Source organism: Eublepharis macularius, chromosome 8 (genome assembly GCF_028583425.1).
Source record: "Eublepharis macularius isolate TG4126 chromosome 8, MPM_Emac_v1.0, whole genome shotgun sequence".
Taxonomy (NCBI): domain Eukaryota; kingdom Metazoa; phylum Chordata; class Lepidosauria; order Squamata; family Eublepharidae; genus Eublepharis; species Eublepharis macularius.
Genome location: NC_072797.1, coordinates 76,951,406 through 76,959,970, shown reverse-complemented (window position 1 = coordinate 76,959,970; position 8,565 = coordinate 76,951,406). Strand labels below are relative to the sequence as shown.

The 8,565-nt window shown below is 45.7% G+C and overlaps 1 pseudogene; it reads left to right on the top strand.

The window, feature by feature from the left end:
* Positions 1–222: 222 nt before the first annotated feature.
* On the top strand, positions 223–2,789 carry LOC129335121 (profilin-1-like; annotated as a pseudogene).
* The last annotated feature ends 5,776 nt before the right edge of the window (positions 2,790–8,565 follow it).

The window sequence follows — 8,565 nt, the reverse complement described above, 5'->3', positions numbered from 1 at the left end:
AATTATATTTCACCAATGATTTTCTCTTTCTTCCCTATTCCAATGCCACAATGCCTGTAGAATGCACAAGCAATTGCTTAAGCCACCTTGATAAAAGCAGCTGGGAGAAAATAGACCCAACTAGTCATTTCTTCAAGTGTGCGGGGCCCCCTCCACCACTGCTTCTACTTGGCAGCAGGGAGGTGCCACTGCCATCACCACCGTGCAGCACTCACAGACTCCATGGGGCAGAGCCACCCACCTGCCCATGCCCACCCGCCCTGGACCCCGTGCCTGGCCCACCCACCCAGCCCAGCCCCAGCAGCCAAGAGTGGCTGGAATTGCTACATCATCAGCCTGATGGGTGAGAGCACCTTCCAGGACATCAGCATTGTGGGCTACAAGCAGGGTTCATTTTCTGGAAAAAGAGGTGGCGGAACTCTCTATTATCACATGTGCATCCCAGAAGTGACGCCACTTCCCAGAAGTGATGCTGCTTCTGGTATCCCAACACAATGCATCATGAGATAAATGTTAGTAAGCTTGGAAAATTACACAATTATGAGAAAGGTTTTTTCCCCCCTTTCTGTATCCTCTACAAAAAGTGAAATCTTCCATTCCCTTTCCCAAACATTTCATTTCTTTGGAATCATATTTTAAAATATGCAAGGAGGGGGCCTCTAAAAATCCAAAACCCATCTCACAAATCTAAATTCTAATAGATTCCCTCTACCAGTGTAGAAAAAAATCCAAAATTTATTCTCAAAATTCCCAGAGTCTGAAATTCCTAATCTAATGAATATTGAATTTTCAAATTTTCAGGGAGGGTTTTGCTTTACTCGAGCAATTCAAAGTTAAATACTCAACTTTAGCTGCATTAGATTTATACTTAGTTTAAAATGGCTTTTTGTTGCCTGCCAACTCTACCTTACCAATGGCTAAGCTGTTGTGACATTGTGAAATGCTCATAAATATCCCAATGACCCAGACAAACAATATTCATAAAAACTTCTTTAACACCCATATGTCCACTGCAATTTCAGTGATGTTAATCAGCTGAGGGTGAGGAGAACCATTTGAGTTACAGCTACTAAGATGTAAGAACACCTATATGCTGATGAATATATTGATGAAAGCCTTCTGTGACTTGGACACAGCTATCTATTCCTAGCATAAAACTGGAATAACCATAACTGATATTTTAACTAGTACAAATAACCATAACTGATATAGTTAACTAACACAGAACCAATCTGCATTCTAAAGCTGTGGGAACCATAACAACGTCAACTTCAGTCAACAAAAGAATGAAAGCAACACACACACATACATATACAGCCCCACCCACCCCTGAAAAGAAAGCAGAATGAACTTAAAGCAGCACACACACACACAGAGCCAACCACAGCCCCCACACCCTCATGAAAAGAAAGCAGAATGAACTCAAAGCAACACACACACACACAGCTCCCACCTCCATGAAAGGTAATCAGAATGAACTCAAAGCAGCACACACACACGGCTCCCACCCCTGAATGAAAATAAAGCAGAATGAACTCAAAGCAGCACACACACACACACAGCCACACACAGCTCCCACCCCCCATGAAAAGAAAGCAGAATGAACTCAAAGCAGCACGCACACACACATAGCTCCCACCCCCCCATGAAAAGAAAGCAGAATGAACTCAAAGCAGCATGCGTACACACACAGCCCCACCCACCCCAAATGAAAATAAAACAGAATGAACTCAAAGCAGTACATACATACACAGAAACCCCTGAATGAAATGAAAGCAGAATGAACTTAAAGCAGCACACACACACACACACAGCCCCCCCAAAAGAAAGCAGAATGAACTCAAAGCAGCATGCATACACACACAGCCCCACCCACCCACCCCAAATGAAAATAAAACAGAATGAACTCAAAGCAGTATATACATACACAGAAACCTCTGAATGAAATGAAAGCAAAATAAACTCAAAGCAGCTTAACCTCCTCTGGAGAGCGGGGCCCAGAAGCTCTGCTTGCACTTGCTCTTCCTCACTCTCTCTTTCACTCAGAGAGGAATGAAAAGAAAGCAGAATGAACTCAAAGCAGCACACACACACAGCCCCACCCACCCACTCCCACAATGAAAATAGAATGAACTCAAAGCAGCACACAGCTCCCACCCCTGAAAAGAAAGCAGAATGAACTCAAAGCAGCACACATACACACACAGCCCCACCCACCCACTCTCACAATGAAAATAAAACAGAATGAACTCAAAGCAGCACATACATACACAGAAACCCCTGAATGAAATGAAAGCAGAATGAACTCAAAGCAGCTTAGCCTCCTCTGCAGAGCCTGTGAGGCCAAAAGAGGAAGGAATCATGTGGGCAGATTCTAGAGCTGCTGGAATGTCGTTTTGAAGCGTTCCTCCTCAAAAAAATCCCTGGCTACAAGGACATACCCTCCATCTGGGCCCTCACTCTGGGCAAGACCTTTGCCAACATCATGCCTTGTAGCCAGGGCTGCAGAGGTGAATGTGCTGGTGTTAAAAGACCGGAGCAACCTCTTTGTGAATGAGTTGACACTGGACAGCAAGAAGTGTTCCATTATCCAGGATAGCTTGCACACAGACGGAGAGTGCACCGTAGACCTGTGGACTAAGAGCACAGGTGGCACTCCCACCTTCAATATCACAGCAGCTGTGACCAGCAAGACAAGAGTCCTTGTGATGAGCAAGGAAGAAATCTATGGTGGTTGTGTCAACAAGAAGTGCTTTGAGATGGCCAGCCACTTGCGAAGGTCCGTTTGATGACCATTTGATGCTGCAGTCATCAGGAGATAAAATCAAGTGTGACCCAATGGACCCCTCTCCAAGGCCCTTTATTGCCACTTCCACATTCTAGCCAATCAGTAAAAAAGAATATCCCACCCAGGAGAAAAAAAACACTTATAACTAGGGATGTGCGTTTCGGCATTCAGAATGCCGAAAGAATGCCGAAACAAAAGTGTTTCGGCTTCTTTCGGGGAATGCCGAAACGTTTCGGGGAATGCCGAAACGTTTCGGGTAGCCGAAAGAAAAAAGCCGAAACGTTTCGGGATTCTTTCGGCTTTCTTTCGGCTTTTCTATGGGAAAATGCCTCCGTCTTCCAGGACGTCTGGAGGAGGCATTTTCCCACCGAATAAGCCCAAAATTGGTGGGGACCTTCCTCTAACCCTTCTCTAACAACCACCCAAGTTTCAGACAGATTGGACTTTGGGGGGCCATGTTATGGCCCCCCAAAGCAGGTCCCCCCATCCTCCCATAAGAAAGCGAAGGAGCAGCATATTGTTAGCATGCTGCTGCTGATCTTTCTTCATTATTTCCTATGGGGAAAAAATGAAGAGGCAGGCTTCCTTTGCCAGGGGTGGCATTTTGCATGCAAAATGCCCCCCAGCCCTCAGGGGCCCTTCTCCCACCCCTCCTCCCACCCCCCACCAAGGCTCAGCCTGCTCCCACTTGGGGGGGCCATTTCATGGCCTCCCCAAGTAGGTGCTCTAATCTCTACCACTGACAGCTGGGGGAGGCTTGTGTTGCCAGGGGTGGCATTTTGCATGCAAAATGCCCCCCAGCCCTCTGGGGCCCTTCTCCCACCCTTCCTCCCACCCCCCACCAAGGCTCAGACTGCTCCCACTTGGGGGGGCCATTTCATGGCCTCCCCAAGTAGGTCCTCTCAGCCCCTAAAGTCCACCCCTTACAGCCCCACACAAACCCAATTCCCCCCCAGCTGCCACACACAGACCCAAATCCCCACATTAGCCCCTCACAGACCCAAATCCACCCCCACCTGCCCCACACCCATAACCCCAGGAACAGGCTGGCAAAGGCCAGCCCTCTCCCTTTGTTCCCTATGCTGGGAACTTCTAAACTCTCTTTCCCTAGGCAATTCTGCACAGCCCAGGGGTGCCACAATGGTGGGCACACTTCTGAGTGCCAGCTGGTCCCTGTGAAAGAGCACCTGAACCACAGACACCCTCCCTCAAATTCCCCCACCACCTACAGAGATGGCTGGCCAGCCAGCCCCATTGTTCCCTATGATGGGAACCAACTGCACAACAAAGAATAAAACAAGAACAACACAAAATAAAGTTTTTAAAAAATTATATTCTCCCTTCCAAAGTACAAGTAGGCAAAGCATTATGACACATTACACCAGCAGTCCCCCACACAGAAAAATTAAAACAAAACTCACTTAACATCAGAGAATCACAAAGCATGATTCCTGTCAAAAACACTTTATTTCTTGAACAGCTTTAGGTTACACAGCAGGGGGGAACACCAAAGGGCATGGCAGCACTATCTTACACAAAAATAACACAACTCACTTAACATCAGAGAATCACAAAAACACAATTCCTGGCAAAAACACTTTATTTCTTGAACAGCTTTAGGTTACACAGTAGGAGGGCACAACAGGGCATGATAGCAATGTACTGCAAAAAATAATACAACCCACTTCACCGTTTTTGACAGCAATTGTGTTTGTGTGATTCTCTGATGTGAAGTGAGTTGTGTTATTTTTGTGTAGTACACTGCTTTCCTGCTCTGTGGTGCCTTCCTAAAGCAGTTACAGAAATAAAGTGCTTTTGACAGCAATTTTTTGGGGTGATTCTTTAATGTGAAGCGAGTTGTGTTATTTTTGTGTAAGATAGTGCTGCCATGCCCTTTGGTGTTCCCCCCTGCTGTGTAACCTAAAGCTGTTCAAGAAATAAAGTGTTTTTGACAGGAATCATGCTTTGTGATTCTCTGATGTTAAGTGAGTTTTGTTTTAATTTTTCTGTGTGGGGGACTGCTGGTGTAATGTGTCATAATGCTTTGCCTACTTGTACTTTGGAAGGGAGAATATAATTTTTTTAAAACTTTATTTTGTGTTGTTCTTGTTTTATTCTTTGTTGTGCAGTTGGTTCCCATCATAGGGAACAATGGGGCTGGCTGGCCAGCCATCTCTGTAGGTGGTGGGGGAATTTGAGGGAGGGTGTCTGTGGTTCAGGTGCTCTTTCACAGGGACCAGCTGGCACTCAGAAGTGTGCCCACCATTGTGGCACCCCTGGGCTGTGCAGAATTGCCCAGGGAAAGAGAGTTTAGAAGTTCCCAGCATAGGGAACAAAGGGAGAGGGCTGGCCTTTGCCAGCCTGTTCCTGGGGTTATGGGTGTAGGGCAGGTGGGGGTGGATTTGGGTCTGTGAGGGGCTAATGTGGGGATTTGGGTCTGTGTGTGGCAGCTGGGGGGGGAATTGGGTTTGTGTGGGGCTGTAAGGGGTGGACTTAAGGGGCTGAGAGGACCTACTTGGGGAGGCCATGAAATGGCCCCCCCAAGTGGGAGCAGTCTGAGCCTTGGTGGGGGGTGGGAGGAAGGGTGGGAGAAGGGCCCCAGAGGGCTGGGGGGCATTTTGCATGCAAAATGCCACCCCTGGCAACACAAGCCTCCCCCAGCTGTCAGTGGTAGAGATGAGAGCAGAGCATCTACTTGGGGAGGCCATGAAATGCCCCCCCAAGTGGGAGCAGGCTGAGCCTTGGTGGGGGGTGGGAGGAGGGGTGGGAGAAGGGCCCCAGAGGGTTGGGGGGCATTTTGCATGCAAAATGCCACCCCTGGCAACACAAGCCTCCCCCAGCTGTCAGTGGTAGAGATTAGAGCACCTACTTGGGGAGGCCATGAAATGGCCCCCCCAAGTGGGAGCAGGCTGAGCCTTGGTGGGGGGTGGGAGGAGGGGTGGGAGAAGGGCCCCTGAGGGTAGGGGGGCATTTTGCATGCAAAATGCCACCCCTGGCAAAGGAAGCCTGCCTCTTCATTTTTTCCCCATAGGAAATAATGAAGAAAGATCAGCAGCAGCATGCTAACAATATGCTGCTCCTTCGCTTTCTTATGGGAGGATGGGGGGACCTGCTTTGGGGGGCCATAACATGGCCCCCCAAAGTCCAATCTGTCTGAAACTTGGGTGGTTGTTAGAGAAGGGTTAGAGGAAGGTCCCCACCAATTTTGGGCTTATTAGGTGGGAAAATGCCTCCTCCAGGCGTCCTGAAAGACGGAGGCATTTTCCCAAAAAAAAAAACCCGAAAGAATGCCGAAAGAATCCCGAATCCCGAATCCCGAAAGAGATTCTTGTTTCGGCTTTCGGCTTTAACGGTAGAGAATCTTGTTTCGGGTAATCCCGAAACAAGAAAGCCGAAAGTTTTTTCCTTGCACACCCCTACTTATAACTACAAAATCAATTCATACAATTTAAAGAGTCCAAATGCTCAAATGCTAATTTGTCATGTACAATTTATCACAATTCATACAATCCACAATTCATCACAATTCATACAATATTATTAATACATTTCATAAATAACACAACACTCCCCAAATGTTCAGCTTATATAAAACGTCAAGGAGGTGACTACAGGAAAAGTCTCCAGGTAAGTATCTTTAGAATAGAACTGATCTTCCAAATCTTTTAATAATGTTCTCTTCTTTTCTTTATTCAGCTGACTCGGTGGATGGGAACCTGAAGGTTCCAAGCCCAAACTGGGGCTGGCTATCAGCAATGCAGATTTCGTCCCACGGACTTCCTCAGGGACATACCGACAGTCCACTATAATGTTTAATAATAGTATAACATTTTCTTACAAAATAAATGTTTCTAGTATCAAATTCATAAATACTTGGTTTCATTATTCCTATAAAGCTTACTCATATCAAATGCAATTCATTCATGTAACCCGGAGGATGACGCTGATACCTTCAATCATGCGCACCTCAAATCAAATCATTTCCGTTCTTATTCCCTCCTTGCCTTTCTGTTTATTCCACTTAAAGGGACTACATCCTCATAATTCTACATATTAATTTATCCTAAGAAACAATTCAAGAGAAATTCACTATTAAGACCTCATGGTCTCATGCTGTCCAAAATACAAACCCATTAGGCCTCTTTACGTAGTAATACTCTCTGCATATTCTGATACAATCCCTTACCAGCCACAAATAGAACAACAACTCTAAACTCATTCTCTCTGTGCTGATATTCTGTAATGTGCTGTGTGAGAGGAGCATCTACAACTTTGTTTCTTACCCTAGATATATGCTCTAAGATGCAGGTACAGAGTGGCCTGATTGTATTGTCAACATACAATTTCGGGTTTGGACACATAATCAAGTATATCACGCCTGAAGTCTGACACGTTGCGAAGTGTTTAAAGTCCAATAGTTTCACCAGGGAAATCCAAAACAATGTGGTCCCCCTCCAGAATCAGTGGGCATATATTACAATGACCGCATCTGTAATTGCCCTTGGGAAGATATCTCGATTCCACAGGTGAATTCATGTTGGAATGGACCAAAATATTGTTTATACTCCTAGTTTTCCTATGGCCAATAGTGGGTGGAAGTTCACAACCCCTAATCTCCATAATCAAAGGCCAATGACGGGAGATAATCTTTCCTATAGAATTAGAATTAGACTTCCACATTCTATGGCTCTTTTGCCACAGATTTGCCACAGACTTCCATCTGTGGCTCTTTTGCTAGTTTAGGTGTGGTGAGTTGGGATGCTCACTGGACCACTGAACAGCGCAGAACAAAGGAAGGAACAGAGTGGCCTTTAAAAGTAACTAGCCTACTTGAGTGGAAAATAAAGTGCCAGCTTTTCATTGCTCCTTTTCCTAACATTAGTGATATTTTAGCATCCAAGAAGCAATGGAAGATGAAATGTTCCCTTAAGTTCAGTCCTCCACTCTCTAAATGATGGGGCAGGGGAGAAATGCCCTTGATGAATACTTTTTAGTTAATAAATTCCATTTTGGTTATTTAAAAAAAAGCAATTGCTTAAGCCACCTTAAATCCCTTATCATTTTAGCCCCTGCAAGAAATGTTGTGCTTTCACTGAAAACAGCAGAATTCAATGACGTTCTGTCTGCTGAGGGTTAACACCACTACTGCTTCTCTTCTTCCTGTGCTACTCAGGTATATTAAATCCATAGGTCACATAACTGTCTGGCCCATGGTTCTTTTCTAGACCAGCACCAGCCCTTTCCTGGGCAAGTGACTCTCCCAAGGTAGGCAGTACAGTGTGGCTCTTCTGCAAGAGCAACACTTCCCTGCCTCCAGACACTCCCTGGCAGGAAATGGAGATCAATCTAGGAGTTCTCTGAGACAAAGTAGAGGATTGTGGGATGATCAACCATTCCCTGGAAGAGCTGATGGTTGTGTTATACTTGTTCAAGAACCCTGGCATATCCTTATCATTCCAATTCTAGATGCTGGTCATTTGAGAACATATTATCACTTGTTAAGCAGCAGCAGGAATGCCTGGCTCTTAAATCACATCACCAATGGGATAGAATACAGAAAGTTCTTACTTTTGGATAGCCATATTGATGCCTCAGACAAGTCTGAAGATTTCATCCAGTTTAAGTTCAAATGTTCCACTGTAACTACCCGTAGATCAGCAGTGATTGCTGTTAAGAGGTGCTCTCTCTTCTCTGTCTTAAAAAGGTGAGAAGGTGAACTTGAGAATCGACTTTGGATGCTTTGTACAGTTCTCCTGAGATTGCTGACCCTGATGGAC